The 19,335-nt window shown below is 33.6% G+C and overlaps 1 long non-coding RNA gene across 1 annotated transcript in view; it reads left to right on the top strand.

The window, feature by feature from the left end:
• The first annotated feature begins 7,544 nt into the window (after positions 1-7,544).
• LOC135199178 (uncharacterized) overlaps positions 7,545-19,335 on the top strand; it is an 85,297-nt gene continuing 73,506 nt past the window's right edge. The window contains exons 1-2 of the long non-coding RNA XR_010310951.1: positions 7,545-7,771; positions 18,332-18,374. This is a non-coding gene — a long non-coding RNA (uncharacterized LOC135199178). The remainder of the gene's footprint in view (positions 7,772-18,331; positions 18,375-19,335) is intronic.

Here is a 19,335-nt window from a genome sequence, read left to right as displayed (position 1 = left end):
TACAAGATTAGGTTTTATATTTTTTATCAAGTAATGCTGCTCTGGGCTCAAGATTATGTACGTTCGCTAAATAGTACATCTATGGAGTGTTGTGAGAATCCTTGAATAAAGTTTGTTGTTTTTTGAAGACGAAACTATCATATCTTGTTTTAGGAAGGACCACGTATAAATCCTGCATCGATATATACGATTGCTATCAAGGAAGTTGTGTATCCAAACAACTTGATAAGGGCACTCTGAAGAACGTGAACAGTTTTCAACAAAGGATAAGTTCTTCGTTCTGGTAGCAAACTATGGCTACTCCTCCTTTGTCCATAGAGGCAGGATTACCATATTCATGGAGGCTTTAACAAGAAATTAAGCGGAAAGGACGACCTAGTCCTTTAAGGAGAATGAATACATTAAAGACTTCAATAGTTTCCCATAAGAATTACTTTGTCATTTTCGATCCAAAAATTAGTAAATGACAGAAGGCTGAAAGTTTCTCGAGTTTGTCTCAAAATTTGGGATTCGCAGTAAACGTTGAGAATCCTTTGAATTCTAATCGAAATTGTCCTTTGAGATGCTACATTCAATAGGAATAATTGTTCCTGGTTCAAAGTTTCCTCAAGGAGGAATTCTTGTGTTAGAGGTTTTCCTCGAGATAAGAATTTCTCAAATAAAATTATTTATTAACAGTCCCAGGTATTCCACGTCCCTTCTAGTCTTCATTTGAAAAGAACAATTTGCATCAAACCCCAATAATAGCATTGGCACACCAAGTTTTAGGAGGAAGTTTTTACTTTGCATGGAACCAGTGGTTATTCAGCAACGGGACCAACGGCTTTACGAGACTTCCGAACCACGCCGAGGTGTGAACAACTCACCAGAAATACAAATCTCTGACGACTCAATGGAACTGCTCGAGAAACGAACTCAGTTATCGAGGTGACAGGTCAAGACCATACCGATCACGCCACCGACCGCTCCCTATTTTAGGAGGAAGTATATAACGTAATGTGGCTTTCCAGAAATTCAAACACTACAACTACGTTCACGAAGACAAACTAGACCCAGTGAAACTAGTGATAAAACAATTGTCAGACCAGTGAAACTTCAGGCTGAAAATTTAACATAGTAAATTAGAGTATCTATTTTCACTATCTTATAGTTACCATCATCGTTCATACATTACTGTAGTTTTCAACTTGAAGTAAAGTGTTGCCTTTGTCGCCCGTAAGGAAAGTTACTACCAACTAGCACTGCCTAGCTTCAAATGTTAACCGTTAATAACCCTAACAGTTTTAAAATACTTCAGAGATACACTTAAGGTCTTACCTAGATCAGTTTCGGCATAGGATTAGATTTTTTGGCTTACTGCCTTTTGACAGACTTTTCTTATAAAGCAATCCCTCTGGAACGATTTAGAATATTTAGAACATTCATACTTACACTAGGCAGTCAATTCTCTCCTATCTCCTGAAGTCACGCTTAATTATACTATTTTAAATATTTTCACACTTCGTTAATAAAACAAATTTTATTAAATCTTCAGGTAGTGAAGTAAGTGCCTCTAAAATAACTACTAAAAGACGGACTAGAAAGTGATTAGTTATTAATTTATAAAACTCTGTGCATAGAAAATAAATACAATAGTGAATAAACTAAGATTTGTGAATAAACTTGAAGATTTGTGACAGTCTTTAGTCAGAACCAGAAAATAGTTCATATTACATTTTAAACTTTAATTTTACTATGGAGAATATTTTAAGTTGGAAACAGCATTTTCCACGACAGATTTCGACAAAATGTGGTTTTTCAAAATAAATATTTTAAAACCTTAGTAAATTAGACATACACTAGTAGGATGCTAAGAAATAAAATCTACGAGAACCAAGATCCTCAAATTTATCGTAATAAGACCTTGTAAAGACTATTACTACACTTAAACGAGCCTTAGCAATAAAGAGTAATACTGGTTTATTGTAAAAAAAAAGTTTGTAAAGAAAACTTTTGGTACAGTAATCTATAATTAAAGTCAGCGTTAAGGTGAAGTACTTAACTAAAATTTCCAAACTTTACACATTAGAAAATTACCCTCTGAATGACAGTATATAGTCTAGTGAAAGTCCAGACAAACTTATGCCCAACCAAATCTCAGACAGCACGAGGCACACGAGCCTTTTATAAGTTGTCACAAATTCCAAAGTAGTAGAAATTCTGAAAAAAGATCCTTCATGGCCAGAGTAAAAAGTCCTTGAATAGTTATCAAGCCTCAGTATTGCAGCGCTCAGAACCAAGGCGTCACATCGAATTACACCACCTGAAGAGTAAACTTTTATTTCCATTTAAGTCTTTTGAAAAGTAAACTTTTTCCATTTAAGTCTTTTGAAAAGTAAACTTTTTCCATTTAAGTCTTTTGAAAAGTAAACTTTTTCCATTTAAGTCTTTTGAAAAAGTAAAACTTTTCCATTTAAGTTTTTGAAAAAGTAAAACTTTTTCTTTCAAAATTGAAAAGTCTTTGAAAAGTAAACTTTTCCATTTAAGTCTTTTGAAAAGTAAACTTTTTCCCATTTAAGTCTTTTGAAAAGTAAACTTTTTCCATTTAAGTCTTTTGAAAAGTAAAATTGTTTTTCATTTTAAGTCCCTTTTGAAAAGTAAATGTTTTCATTTAAGTCTTTTGAAAAGTAAATTTTATTTTAATTTAAAAGTCTTTTGAAAAGTAAATTTTTATTTTCAAAATTTTAAAGTCTTTTTGAAAAGTAACTTTGTTTTCCATTTAAAGTCTTTTGAAAAGTAAACAAAATATTTTCATTAAGTCTTTTGAAAAGTAAATTTTTCCATTTAAGTCTTTTGAAAAAGTAAATTTTATTTTCAAAGTAAAAGTCTTTTGGAAAAAGTAAAATTTTCATTTATGTCTTTTGAAAAAGTAAATTTTTATTTTCAAAATTTAAAGTCTTTTTGAAAAGTAAATATTTTCATTTAAGTCTTTTGAAAAGTAAATATTTTCATTTAAGTCTTTTGAAAAGTAAATATTTTCATTTAAGTCTTTTGAAAAGTAAATATTTTCATTTAAGTCTTTTGAAAAGTAAATATTTTCATTTAAGTCTTTTTTAAAGTGAAAGAAAATTTTAAATTTATTTCTTTTAAAGTAAAATTAAATATTTTCATTTAAGTCTTTTGAAAAGTAAATATTTTCATTTAAGTCTTTTGAAAAGTAAATATTTTCATTTAGTCTTTGATAAGTAAATATTTTCATTTAGTCTTTGAAAAGTAAATCATTTTCATAGTCTTTGAAAAGTAAATATTTTCATTTAGTCTTGAAAAGTAAATATTTTCATTTAGTCTTTTTAAAGTAAATAATATTTTCATTTAGTCTTTTTAAAGTAAATAATATTTTCATTTAGTCTTTTTAAAGTAAATAATATTTTCATTTAGTCTTTTTAAAGTTAAATATTTTCATTTAAGTCTTTAAAAAGTAAATATTTTCATTTAGGGTCTTTTAAAAGTCTTTTCATTTGGTTCTAAAGCTTTGCTTTCGGGAAAAGCCAGCTAGATATTACATTAGGTCTAAAATTTAGCGTACAGAAAAAGTTAAGCGGTCAGTTCAGTAGGTCTAAAACTAACGTTGAGACAAAAAACTGACATTCAGTAACTTACAACTATTTGACATTCACAGCTCTCCATTAGGCAAATTCTAAATTGGTTAAAACTTAACTGTCAGAAAATAAACAGCATTGTCAGTCACTTTCCAACTTAAAGTTTAAAATAACCGCTTATATAATCAAATAAGTTTTTTACACTAACACAACCTAGTCCATCTTCAAAAAAAGCCATTGGAAGTATTATAAATTTTAAAAAGATATGAGTAATTTTAACATACCTACACTTACATTGCGCATTGAACTTTTAATGGAAGATATTAAAGCATTGGCCCTCAAATTATTAATGATTAGTCAAGTTCTTACCTTTTATAGAAGCAGGTCTCTAAAACTGTCATTGCTCCAATTTAGAAAAGTTTCCAGAACTGACCCAGAGAGTCCCTGGAAAATAGGAATTTTCACTCATTAAGGAGTGAGAGGTTTGCTTACGTATTGATTTAACAGATTAAAACCATTTATTAAAACCAAGCACCATAAAGTTTAACACATTAAAGTCCATATTAAATACCACACATTCATATTTAACAAAACTGATTTAAATTAACCATTGAAGTCCGAAGACACCTATATAAACAATACTCTTATTAAAACTATTTAAAAGATAAATTTTAAGAACCCAAGTATTAAATACCTAGTTATACAGCATTAAATTGAATAAAATTCTTATTTACGCCAGAATATAGCATTTAATGTAAAAAAAAAAAAACTCCCTACCATTGTATACGGAAAGAATAAGTGTCTGAAGTATATACTGTATGAAATTCAATAACTTAAAATCAAATCTTATTAAAGCAATAAAAGTTAGAGATTTCTTAAAATCTTAAAATAAACAGCGCTTATAACACAGCATAGTAAATACCATGAAATCTTTCAAAATAGTTTTCACAGAAGTTAAATTAATATCTTTAAATCTACTTTAATACTACGCTTTTGAACACCTCACTTTAGCACATCCATCATTACATGTAAACATTGAAGTTAAAAATGTCAGAAGTAAAACAAAACGAAAAAAAAAAAGATACCTTCACCTGACTTGTACCCTAAACATTAAGAACTTTAATTGACAAATTAAAACTACCTGCTTTAATCTGAATGTTAAGCACATCTTTCATAAAAAGCTACGTAAAATACATCTATCTCACTGTTCCAGCAAAGTTAAACTGTATTTCCGATAATATCTAACATCCCCACAAGATCAAAAAATCTTTGAATAAAAACCAAAGCAATCACAAAAATACTTCAAAATACTTCTTAATTGGCAACATTTAACATGAACTTACCTACACAACAATCAAAACACTTCAGACCCTGTCACTCCTCCTACCTCTTTAGACTCAACACTTGAACTCACCACGAACTACACAGCGAAACTGACATGAATATTTTCTCCTGCTCAGAAGTCAGTTTTCCTGAACCGGCTCGGGAGGGGTAGGGAGCAGGGGGTGGGGGTGATGGGAAGGAGTTTAGAGACGCTGCTGTGACACTTACGAGGAGACTAATAACGCTGCTGCCATCTGTTGGAATTGGGAGGAAACTAAAAACTGAAGAAAATAAAATTATCACAGTGTTTGAAAATCTACTTATCGAGATGATTCTTGAATTTTTTATATAATAATAATAAAAAGTCATTCCAATTCTTAATCTACGTTTCAGATATCAACTCATTTATGGGGGAAATCAAGAGAAACGAGTTTCATAATGAAACATTCACCTATAAAACGAACAGGGCCGCCTATATTATTTTTTATGCCTTTATGAGATCATATGTGGCCAAATGAACCGTCAATATTTACTCCTGATGTTACTAACTATTATTATTATTATTATTATTATTATTTATTAGTATTATTATTATTATTATTATTGTTGTTGTTGTTGTTGTTGTTGTGTTGTTGTGCTGGAAACAGACCTTCTTTCAAAACATGTTTTATTTATTCAAATAATGGCAGAATTCACAGATTTTATTTTGTACAAAATTCTTTCACTTTTCCCTTATGAAGTGTCCCTTTCCTCTGGCACGCTTTTGGGTATTTTACCTAATCAAGGCCAGCTGTTCCAATATTCATCGTGCCTTGTAAGGTCGTCAACGGTAAATTTCGGTCCTGGTGTTATCAAAGGCGAGACGGGGTATCAGGGACACGCTGGGGGTCGGCATCAGGGTCTAAAACGGTCGGGAACAGGTGGAAGGGTCCGTCAGAGGTCGATCCGGTAATTTCTTACGTTTTTCTTCTTTTCTGGTTTTTTTTGTTTGCTTTAGGCGTCTCCATGTTTCGACCACCTTTTCTTTTATCGGCGTCCGATAAATGCCATTTAAAGGGAGGAATACAGATTCAATGATGGCTGCATTGTTTTTCTTCATTTCTAAAACAATCATGCATTTTGATTGGGAGGTAATTTTATCCACATAGGCCTATTCGCTCCATCTTCCCCCTAAAGCCGACCCCCAACATCCCCGGATGCACCGACCCCCCTCTCTTATTGCATGAAGCAGCGATAAATAGATATACGGTTATTTCAAAAATTTCCCTCATCAACGAAAAACCTAAAAATGTTTTCGTAAAGATTTTCTGCTCATAAAACTTGTTCGTTTATTTTCTTTTCACACAATATTTGCATTAACTCGTGTTTACACCCTGTATATACACATACATACATATATACTTTATATATATAAACATACATACAATGTACAGGTTTATATATACATATATGCATGTATGCATAAGTAAATATATATACACATTACATTATAAATGTGTATATATACATATACACAGAAACACTAAATGTTTTCCATTCTGGATGGGAACAAATATACGAAAAAAAATTGTTTACAAACAGTTTGTGGGCTCCCTCCAGATACCCAATAATATGTATATATATATACACCCATGGCAAGCAAATTTGATGCATAGGCCTAAAGGCGTATTTATACATGACTTCTTAATAGATATCGACGTATAAGACAATACTTGACAATATGGACACAAAATTAAAATCACGTCCAAGATTGTACTATAACGTCTCTCTCAGTGGGTCCTGTGTGTGTGTGTGTGTGAGAGAGAGAGAGAGAGAGAGAGAGAGAGAGAGAGAGAGAGAGAGAGAGAGAGAGTAGGGGTGAGGAATTCCTCTCACAACGATTTTATTCTCTCATTGTGTCATGCAATATAGACGTACATATTTTCTTTACAAAATACATGGGCATGCGAATGAATACATTTGGTTTTCACATGAATACAAATACAGTAACATAGTTCCTGTGTGTCGATTACCTGACAGACGGCAATACTCAGTGGAAATCAATCAATTGCGCGCTATTATATTTGGAATTTATTTTTGACAACGAACTTGATCATTAACATGAAGTGTTTTATATTCATGAAAACCTTGCAAGTCAGTTCTGCATTCGTGGTAACTGTATAACTTGTCTCTTTTCCCCAAAAGCAAAACACGGAGATATTGGACCTTGTACATTTTTCGAGTTGCTTAATGCAAAATTTGATTAGTATATTATATATATATATATATATATATATATATATATATATATATATATATATATATATATATATATATATATATATATGCCTGTTTAAAATTTGCATGTCTGTGTTTATGTAGAATTTGAGAGAGAGAGAGAGAGAGAGAGAGAGAGAGAGAGAGAGAGAGCTCCCATATCACACTGTGCGATTGATTGTTTTTGGCTAGTGGCTACGTCTTTTAGATTTAGTCCGAAAACCATGATAAAAGCAAAACTTGATCTAGTTTAGCCATTATACGTATACTTGAATTTAAGTGCAAGTTACTATACTACGCTGAGTCCAACAATAAGTATAGGCTACTTTCCTTAAGTTGAAGTCAGTTCTCGTGTGCAAAGCATAGCGCCTCTACTCCACGGCTCGAACCTCGTGGCGGGGGTAGGAGGATACCGGCCTCCGGGGACCGGGTGAGGAGGCAGGCACTGGCAGGCAGACAGTTAATCCTTGAGATGTGACCGCGTAAGGGTGCACCAGCAGCACCACCCTTATCATCTCGCACGTGGATAGCCTTCCTGTCTCGTCATGGAATGTGTTCACCTTCGTCATGAAATGGGTGAACGAATCATCATGAAGAAGGGAGTAGTGATGAAGGTAGGAGGATACTAATTACTATTGCTGCTTTTGAGCGTTTTTTTTTTTTTCTTTTCTCGATGACTGCATGAATAGTATCTCTATCTTTATATATACGTGTATATATAAAGAGGCTCTATAGACAGTTGTTCTACCTTTATAAACATTTTTTCAGGAAAGACTGAGAAGGAGAATAAGTTTGGCGCGAATTTTCATTAGTACTAGGCTTTAGTAGTAGCATTAGTGTTTTTTTTTCTTTCGACAGGTGTGCCATGATAAGTTTGATAGAGAAGAAGTGGAGAAAGTTTTTTGATGGTTATAATACGTTTTATATAAATCTTTGACCGGCGTGTCCTGAATAGTAGTAGTAGTAGTAGTAGTAGAAGTAAGTAGGCCTATCTTTGATGGGTATCTTTGTTCGGTATCTTAGGCATCTATATTAAATTCAGAAGCAGTTTATATTCACATCGGCCTAGCTACGTAATCGCCGGTTTATAAACAGGGAGTTCACTGTTGCAAAACCCGCAATTATAAACATGTTAGCTGCCCATTCCACATGACTGGAATGGTAAGGCATTGTCTGTCTCCATTCCTTGCTCGCAAAATGAATAAGGAATCTGACACAGATTTGTAGTAACCCGGACAGACTAACAGACAGATGGACAGACACGCTCTTGACGAAAATCGAGGAAGCTGTTTAGAGGAATAGTGTGAGATACCGAACACCATGGGTGGGCGCCATCGCCCCCCCCCACCCCCACCCCCCCACCACCCCAAATATCCGTGACTACGTAGACACCATCGGCGCCACCCCCCTAACACCCCCACCCCACCCCATATCCGTGACCTCTCCGACATCTCTTGTACGCTCCACCTGTGACCTCTCCCATTTGATAACTGTTATTTTTAAAAAGGAAATTCACCTCTCCTTTTGCCCTCATCATATCCATTTTTTTATTAGTAAAATAATTCCATTTTACACGATCTGCCTACGTTTTAACCTTTCATTCACGCGCAATTTGGACGATTTAAAAAATGAATGCCAAAATTTAGCGTACACACACACACACCATCGGACGTTATAATCGGTATATTCACCGTCAGTTTTCGTACGAGACGTAACTGGGGTTGTTAAAGGCAGTAATGACCTATAGCGATAAGATCAGCTTGTTTATAATACATGTTATTATGAGTAACAACTTGGATAATAAAGTACTGAACAAATATGAGCCTGTAGGCCTAAATGCAGTGGGGCAGAGACCTTTTTTTTTGGGGGGGGGGGGGCGGGGGGGGGGGGTGTTGGCTGGCCGGTGGTTGGTTGGGGAGGGAATTGGTTTAATATGTGTTATCGCCAGCATTAAGATTAAAATGGCCTTACCATCATCTTAACCATACCCACAAAGTTCTGTAGTATGGCCGGTTGCGTTTTTTTTTTTTTTTTTTTTTTTTTTGAGTAATTGGTTTAATACGTGTTATCGCCAGCATTAAGATTTTGCTTCACTATCGTCTTAACCATTCTGTAGTATATGGCCTTGCGACTATTATATCTAATTTTTCAGCCTAGTCAGAGAGAGAAAAAAAAAACTCACAGAAAAGTTCCAGAAACTAGCTATATATTAGAATAGCTTTCACCGTTCCTGCCCATTCTATAACAATGAAGGAACTGTAGAGTCAGTGCATTAAAATGTATTATACTATAGTAGTACATGAATGATTCGCGTAACGCAACATGATCGGTTTAATACTTTGCTGGGGAAGCAGACACACGTTCATAGTCATGACAATTTTCAGTACATTTTCCTCGATATTTTTAACACGGATTGACATATGACATTGATTTAAGTTGAATCTGTTTTTTAATGTAATATTCTGAGTCTTGAGTATAATTTAGATGACTTTATACGCATTTTCTATCCTAAAACGTTGACCAGAAAATTTTTCGGTCATTTCGAGAAGGGTAAATTCTTCATCTTTGATCGTATATTGTTGATTAATGTTACTTTTTTGCTATATATTTTTGGCACCATCCTCAAGATTATTCATATTGCTAGAAATTAAGCATGAGATTTAAAGGTTTTGTTAAAAACCAACTTAAAACCTTGACCGGAAACTATCAGGTGATGCCTTTTTATATGTTTTGAATTTTTTTGGTCATTTTCGAGAAGGGTAAGTTCTTCATTTTCCGTTATTTAATTTTCCTGTCAGTAGGGAGTTTCGAGGAAAATTGTCCGGAATGGACAATATGAAATTATATTCCATATATTCCTGATACTGTCAACTTCTGTGACGTGTTACTTCAAGAATTAGACACAGGCGCATACACATGTTAAATAAGGAGTTATATACACACAACATATATAGGTATATATATATATATATATATATATATATATATATGTGTGTGTGTGTGTGTGTGTATATATATATATATATATATATATATATATATTTATATATTTATATATATGCATGCATAGTTTATTATCTACAACTAAATATAAAATACCTTTGTAACCTACTAGATAAGTTATTGACGCGGCCAAATATGCATTAGCAGTAATTGCTAAGTAACATATCCTAGCGTAAGTTACGGTACGGAATTTGCCCATTTTTTCCGTACTCGAACTGTACCGTACCGTACTTTGTTAAACTTATCGTACCGTAATTCCGTACAGTACACATAGGCTATATATCAACCGAGCCGTACCGCAATCCAGCCTTGATCGCCTGAAACCAACGTGAGTGGTTCAACTTCAGAGGGCACCTTCGTGCTATTCTTGCCCTCATCATATCCGGCAATAAGGCCGCTTTCTGCAGTCCACGGTCTATTGAGTTACTTGTTCTTCTGTGTTAATTTTAGTATTTATTGGTTTCATTTTTTGTACACGAGTGTTAGGTATATTGAAAACTGCCTCAGAATTTTATCATTCTCTCGATACCTGGTTGTTTGTAGACCTCGAATTTTGCCTCATGCCTATTAAAAAACACAGGTGTGTAGTACTAATGTGAGATTTTAGTCACTGTTCATTAAACTTAAAATGAGAGCTATTTGGAGTTTTAATTCATCTTGAAGGTATATCGTTTGGTAAACAAGCATTCACTTTCAGTTTGTGATATTTTTTCAAACAAAATTTTTTTTATTTGACGCTAGAATAGTTAAGGTGTGTAATATGGACTAGATTGCCTTATTTTTATGCAGGAGTAAAAGATAGCTGTTATCCTCGACCAGCTAGAAGGGTCCATAGTACAATACAAAACTAATCATTTTCTTATTTTTATTTTTAATAAACGGATTGAGAGATAGAGCGCTTATATTTTACCTAAGCAATGACAGCAACATCCAGAGATAAATCCAAGTATTGTTTCTTGTCATGATTAAATGATATTTCCATCGCAAGAATAATGTTGAAAATGAGAGAGCAAATATTTTAGCCTTAACTTTTTTCAAATGTGATTTGAAACAGAACAAAGACTCTTGTCAATCACCCTTCATTAATCTCTCGTACCAGTATAAGGTGTGAGATTAGGATGCAGTTTCGTCGAATATATAGTCATATATTTATTTATATAGTCAGCAATACCTTTATAACGAAACCCCAATATTATTATTTTTAAACCCCATACCAGGTATATGAGTATAAATTCATTATTAATTCAAAATGATTTGAATTTTCAACTCAAAATGGGTAATTTTCAACTCATATTCATTCCTACCAGCTTGAAGCATAGGCCTATGCTGGAATTAAAACTTAGGCGATGTATGTTTAACGTCGACAAAAATCACAACGTTTCATTTATCACTTACACAATTAACGATCCTGGGAGAAGGAGGGGATCGAATTTTGAAAACATGGAGGCCCAGAAATACAAGTAAATACATAGAGAAATGTCATTATCTAATACCACGGCTTGTTATCGTTTCCATATAACTTAAGTATTATTATTTAGTATTTTGTTAGAGAGAGAGAGAAATAGACTTTAAGTGGGTCTGTTACCTCTTGTTCATGGGTCAACTCAGAGGGGATTAGCGCAATTTCCTCTCTCTCTCTCTCTCTCTCTCTCTCTCTCTCTCTCTCTCTCTCTCTCTCTCAGTATGATACGTCATATTAACTCGATGTATTTTGTTATTATTATTATTTAGTGAATAATAATAATCATAATTACGGATTTCTGAATATCGTATCTAGGGTATGAAAGCAATGCGGCCTAAGTGCACTGGGGAGGAGGATGGGGCCTGGTGGGGTACGGTGGTGTGGGAGGTTTTAGCGGTTTTCCCTGCATGATCGGTCTTGTTTACTGCTTGGAGGAAAGGTTCACTACCACCCCCTCCCTTCCCCCTTCCCCCTCAACATCCCCTCAGATATCAGTTATCCCCTCCCCACTTACCGAGTGACCCAAGCAGAGGAGATACACGGACATACCACTGGCGTAGTAGTAGTAGTACGACGTGCAAAATTTTTGAGATTACATTGTATACTTACGTACTGTAAATGTAAGATTAACTGACATTTGCTGAATTAACGTATTGTTTTAATACACATCTGATAAAAGTCGTTAAAAAAATCCCTGTCCACTCGTTTTATCTGTATCATAGCATTTATTTTGCTTGCTATAGATCGACCTTTGGGATTTTCAGTTTGAATTCGATGACCGTTATGACTCCGTACGACTGTCCCCGCCTGGTTTATTATTCTCTCTCTCTCTCTCTCTCTCTCTGCTGAACTCAGGATTCAATTTACGACAAAGAAAGTGTTTTTGACAGAGAATATACGATCGTGTGCTTGTATCCGTCTTAGGCAACAATATAAATAACGTAAATGAGAGGTTGAAATTGTCAAATGTAAGATATATATATATATATATATATATATATATATATATATATATATATATATATATATATAATATCATTACACAGGCAGTCTCTTTTGTATACTATATTATATTAATGACTCACTTGAAAATTAAATGTTGAATACTTGTAAGGCTGATTCTAGAAGATGAGACAATTCTCTCTCTCTCTCTCTCTCTCTCTCTCTCTCTCTCTCTCTCTCTCTCTCTCTCTCTCTCTCTCTGAATAATTCTACAAAACGCAGACAACAGCGATAGCTATTGTTAATATATCCATTCGTATTTTCCTCTTGAAACGGTAGAAGATGCCATGAGTGAAATCGATCCAGTATTGAACGATATAAAAAAAAGTGGATGTCGGCGAAGAAACTCTAAACTCAGTGAAGACAAAACCGAGTGTATGCTATTTGGATCTGATAGTGCACTATGAAAATGTGAAGGACACTTCCAAAGAATAACTATTGGCTCGTCATCCATAAGCATTGTAGCGGCAGTGAGGAAATTGGTTGATTGTTCATGAGCTTGGTGCGTCAGCCACTACTGTAATCATGAAATGGGTTAAAATGTCCATATGCCAAAACGGGCTTGTTCACCTGGGCATCCCGTAACACGCACATATACAGAGAAATGAGAGAAATTAAAACAGAAAATAAAGAGGGTATCAGTACACAGTAAAAGAAAGTGTTACTGTAGCGAGTTTCAGTCTTCTCTAAGCAACTGACACATTTGCCCATTATTCCCTCACTGAAAAATGCAAAGATAATTAAGTTTCTAATCCATTTGACCATGTGTCTCTCGTAGTAGCCATCTTGCTTGGTGAGACGTACCCGCGTGAAGTCACAATAAATCAACGATATCACAAGTTTTAACATACGACTAGAATTTGAGAAATATCTAGAAGTGTTCGTGAACTATCGGTGATAAGATTAGTGTGAAAATAGTAGGATAAAGCGTCTTCTAAGTTAGTTTATCAAGTGTAATACTATAAATCAGAACAAGATGGCAGTAAGTTCCAACTGCGGGAAAAGGTGGGCGTAATTTGGCGTGCTTAGCAGATTCACAATACGATGAGGTAGCAGGAAGGGAACTGGCATTTCTCATCTATGAAATCAGCAACAGTCCTAACCAAAAAGATACAAAAGCATTCATAGATATATTAGAAGGATATAATCCTTCAAACTGGAACAAATCTAATGAAAAACATCTTGAAAATAAATTGAAGAAGTTCCAAATAAAATCCAAGTGGTCAAGAGACTCATAAAGAAAATATACATAAACCAACATATTCCGACAAAGAAAATGAATAAGGTAAATCTTGTGAATATACTAATTGATGCATTAGGAAAAAGAATGCCAAAAGCATGCAAACTGTGGTAAGGTTTGGTATAGCATAGTCAATCCACAAAACCTAATCAGAAAATGTGCTGCATGCAACATTCCGACCCATCCACAGTGTGCTGAGGTAATACAAGATTTGAGAAAAGATACAAGAATTTTTTGTTCAACATGTCTATCATGGATAGACAATGTTATTAAATCAAGATTGAATGTACAAATAGTTGAGGATGAAGAAGAAGAGGAAGAGGAAGAAGAAGAAGAAAAAGAAGAAGAGGAAAACGGAAGAGAAGTAAACAAAAATGAAATGACAGAAAAAAATAAGGAAAACAAAGAACAAGATAAAAGTATGGATGCAGAGATACTCATTGATACTACATATGAGGCAATAAAGCAGCATACCTACGAAGAAATAAATTACGATATGACAACAGAAAAGCAAATCCCGAAAGAGGCTCTACCAGATCTATACAATGACGGGAAAGAGGAAAAAATAGACAAGAAAGACAAAATCTGCAACCTTTTGAAAAGAGGGAACTGCAGATTTGGAGAAAGAGGTTACTACAAACATCCTAAGATATGTTCAAACTATGAATATATGGTAAATGTGCATACTTAGATGGATATGGGGGAGGGGATGATTGCAGAGATCTGCATCCAAAAATATGTAAAAACCTAAAAAAAGAAGGAAAAGGATGTAAGTTCGACAAAAATGCAAAAAATATATGCAACCCTGTAGCCATGAATCATAATCAAATAACCTAACCAACCAAGTAATAAAATCCAAAATAAGAAAGAAACAAATAAAGAGAGAAAATCAAGAATATCAGGTAAAAGAGAAAAGCAAACACCAACCAATGAGATATGCAGAGGTGTCAGCAAAAAATTTCAAAGCATCAGCTCCGAAATTTTGTTTCTACTCAAGAGATAATAACTGTATTTATTATGCAAGAGGATATTGCAGAAACGGAGAAAATTGCAGATTCAGACACAAAATTAATAATTTATGATGAAGGAAGATCAAAATATTATGGAAAAGTTGGATTTTTTAATGTCAGAATTTCTGGAAATGAAAAAAAAGAACAAAAACAAATACCAGAACAGGAAAGAGACATGGGAAAATCCTTATTACTATCAGTATTAAATGAAGGAGAAAACCACGCAAAACCATCATAGTGATGAATGCGCAGGGTTTGAGTTACGAGTAACTCCCAAAAAAAAGAAAAATAGAGTACTTAGAAGAACTAACCCAAAATGAAAAGAAAATAGATATAATGAATATAAGTGAAACCTGGTATCCCAAGAGACTGGGAATGAATGATCAAATAAAAGGGTTCCAAACTTATAGATCAGATAGAAAAAATAGGAATCAAGGGGGAACCGCAATATATGGGAAAGACAAAAAAACAAGGAAAAAAATATATGAGAAATATAGTAACTCAGAATGTGAACTAATAGCGGTAGAATTTGAATCTGAAAAATTGATGAACATAGTAATATATAGACCTCCTAATACTAAAGAGTTTGACATAATAATTGAAAAATTGGATGATATATGTAGAAATCACAAGGATCTGGACTATTCTCCTATTCGGTGGACTTCAACTTTCCGTTCGTAGTAGAATGGAAAGAACGAATAGGAGATTGTGGTGGTTACTTATACATATAGAGTAATAGTAGTGCAGAAGATAAGAGGCAATTTGAAAAGCTATTAGATATGCTACTAGAATACAACATTCAACAATAAATCACCTGCCAACAAGAAAGGAAAAACTACTTTAGACCTAGTATTTGTGAACGAGATGAATTATGTTAAAGAAATAATAGTTTATAATGCGAGTATTTCAGACCATAATGTCATAGAATTAACAGTTCATTCCAAAGCAAGTGAAAATAGAGATAAGCAAGAAATGAAAAAAGTGGGAAGGATATGGAAAATACAACTTCTACAGTAAAAAATATAAAATGGTCAGAAATTAATGAAGAATTAAACAAAGATTGGGATAAACATTTTCGTAAGTGATGACATAAGGGTAAATACGGAGATATTATATAAAATATTGGAGATAATAGTGGAAAAATATATACCGAAGAAGAAAAGTAAACATCATTCATGCATACCAAGAGACAGAAGGATCTTGTTTCCAGAAAATCAGAAAGTGGAAAAAAAGGTCTTGCAAAAGAAAAAAATGCATGGAAAGTTATAGAACTAAAAAGTAAGATAGAAAATGCAGAACAAAAGATTATACAATCAAAAGAAAATGAAAAACGGGACTTGGAAGAAAAAACCCATATTAAATATCAAGCAAAAAAAAACCCCAAACTATTATACTCATATGCGAAGAAGATGAATAAAAGAAGAATAGAAATAGGCCCTCTGAGAATTGAAGGGAGATTACAACGAATGAAAAAAAGGAAATTTGCAACATACTGGCAGAACGATATTAAGAGAGAATTCACCCCTAGAATAGATAATGAAGATAATGATATAGAAGTAAGGGATGAAAATAGTGAATATTTAGCTGACATAGATATTAATGAAGCTGATATTGTGCAGGCTATTAATGAAATTAAAAAAATGGAGCTGCTGCAGGGCCATGATGGAATTCCTGCTATTTTGTTAAAGAAAGTAGTTCATTCTACTCGCAAAGCCACTTGCAATATTATTAAGACAAAGTGTAGATACAGGCAAGATATATGATGAGCACAAAGTTAGCATATATTACCCTACTTTCAAAGTGGATCAAGACTAGAGGCAAGTAATTAATAGGCCTGTGAGTCTAACATCACATATTATGAAAGTGTATGGAAAGGGTAATGAAGAAAAATATTATGAAACCATTTAATAATAAATAATTGTTTGTTTAATAAAGGACAACATGGTTCGTACCCGGAAAAAGTACACAAAAAACCCAAACTGTTAGTCCACCGTGAAAACATATTCAAAATATGAAAAGCGGAAATGAAACCAGATGTGGTTTATTTAGACTTTGTTGCAAAAGCTTTTGATAAAGTAGACCATAATATATTAGCGAAGAAAATTAGAAAACATATCGTGGATAAAGTAGGAAGATGGTTAAAAGAATTTTTTACACAACAGAAAAACAGATAGTTATTGCAAACGACGAGAAATCGGATGAAGCCAAGGTAATATCCGGTGTGCCGCAAGGTACGGTGTTAGCTGCAATACTGTTGTTATTATGATTGAAGACATAGACAATAATGTTTAAAGATTCGGTAGTGAGTAGTTTCGCAGATGACACAAGAATAAAGTAGAGGGAAATTACTTGTGATGAAGATAGGAACGCTCTACAAAGAGACCTTAACAAAGTATATGATTGGGCAGAGGTAAATAGGATGGTATTTAACTCTGATAAATTTAAATCAATAAATTATGGAGGACAGAGAAAGAAAGCTATATGCATATAAGGGACCTAATAATAATGAGACCATCACAAATAAGGAAGCAGTTAAAGACCTTGGTGTGATGATGAATAGGAAACATGTTATGCAATGATCAAATAGCAACTCTGTTGCAAAATGTAAAGCAAAAATGGGAATGTGTTACGGCACTTCAAAACAACGAAAAAGCTGAACACATGATTATGCTGTATAAAAACATAATGTTCGTAGTCACTTGAATATTGCAATATGATATGGTTTACCCACACTATCAAAAGGATATTGCAAACAAATAGAGAGTGTACAAAATAAGGTCATTTACAGCTAGAATAGAAGAAGTTAGGTACCTAGACTTACTGGGGAAAGGACTACAATTCTTAAAATTATATAGTCTAGAAAGGAGAAGAGAACGCTACATGATAATTCAGGCATGGAAACAGATAGAAGGAATAGCAGAAAATATCATGGAACTAAAATATCAGAAAGAGCAAGCAGAGGTAGATTAATAGTGCCCACAAACCTATACAGGAAAAATAAGGAAAGCACACAGGACATTAATCCACTACGCACCAGCATCGATAATGCAGGCGTCTATTTTTTCAATGCGTTGCCAGCTCATCTGAGGAATATATCAGGAGTGAGCGTAGATGTGTTTAAGAATAAGCTCGACAAATATCTAAACTGCATCCAGACCATCCAAGATTGGAAGATGCAAAATATACCGGAAGATGTACTAGCAACTCTCTGGTAGACACTAGAGGTGCCTCACACTGAGGACCTGGGGCAACCCGAACAAGATGTAAGGTCTGTAAGGTAAGGTAAGGTAAGGATTACGGCCAAAATTGGAAACAGTGGAAGGAAGGAAGGAAGTTTGCTATCGATAGAGCTGCGTCTGTATTTTTAGTTATCTGGAAATATGTTTTGTTTAAGAAATGCAACTTTCTGTCTTCGATTGACCAACTTGTTTAATGAATGTTATTTTTCCATTTTCAGAACGCCTCGTTGCTGCCGGTGGCGTTGCAGAAGCAATCGCTCGGTGAGTACCAGTTATTATGTGCTCTAATTTATCCTTGGGAAAGTAAAGCAGAAAAAACTGCAGCCGGTTTCACACACACACACACACACACACACACACACGTACGTCATGATTTGTAGTATCCTGCACAAATCGTAATTACCCCTAATCTTTCCTGTTTCGTTCGGAAGTAATTTAAGTTTGTATTAGTTTGCTAATCCAACAATTTTGTTTTTTTCAGTTTAAACTGTTGACTCCCCAGTGGTGAAATGCTTGGTACTTTTTCTTTTTTTTACCAATATATATATTTTTTTCATTTGATGTGAAGTGACTGATTAGTTTTGCATTATATATATATATATATATATATATATCTATATATATATATATATATATATGATGGCATTTTCTAAGTTTTCTTCTTATTTGACTTTGTCCACGAGCTTCTTCTGAAACATTTTTTATAACTGTGAGTGCTTTTATATTCTTTAATTGTCTTTTAGTGTTTCCTCGTCAGCATCGTAGCTTCTGCAGAATTGGAGTCTTTATTTTATTTTTTTTTTTTCTTGTATGATCTTCACTTCTGGCAATATTTTGTTGTATATTCTTGGCGCGCAATGCTCAGAGATAGAAAAAACGCTAAAGTTACGGATTGTGTTTTAATAACCTTTCGTTCATATACTATTTAAAAAATCGGAGTGCACGCATTCGTTCGTCCCACTACTTCTTGTGTTGTGTTTCCAGGACTTGATTTCACTCCTGGCTTTTACACACACACACACCACACACACACACACACACATATATATATATATATATATATATATATATATATATATATATACATATATATATATATATATATATATATATATATATATATATATATATATATATATATATATATATATATATATATATATATATATATATATATATATATATGAATGAGTACAGCAGTTGATGATACGATTATGTCTAC

This window comes from Macrobrachium nipponense, chromosome 25 (genome assembly GCF_015104395.2).
Source record: "Macrobrachium nipponense isolate FS-2020 chromosome 25, ASM1510439v2, whole genome shotgun sequence".
Lineage (NCBI taxonomy): Eukaryota > Metazoa > Arthropoda > Malacostraca > Decapoda > Palaemonidae > Macrobrachium > Macrobrachium nipponense.
The sequence above is the reverse complement of the archived record's forward strand: the minus strand, read 5'-3'. Positions and strand labels throughout refer to the sequence as shown.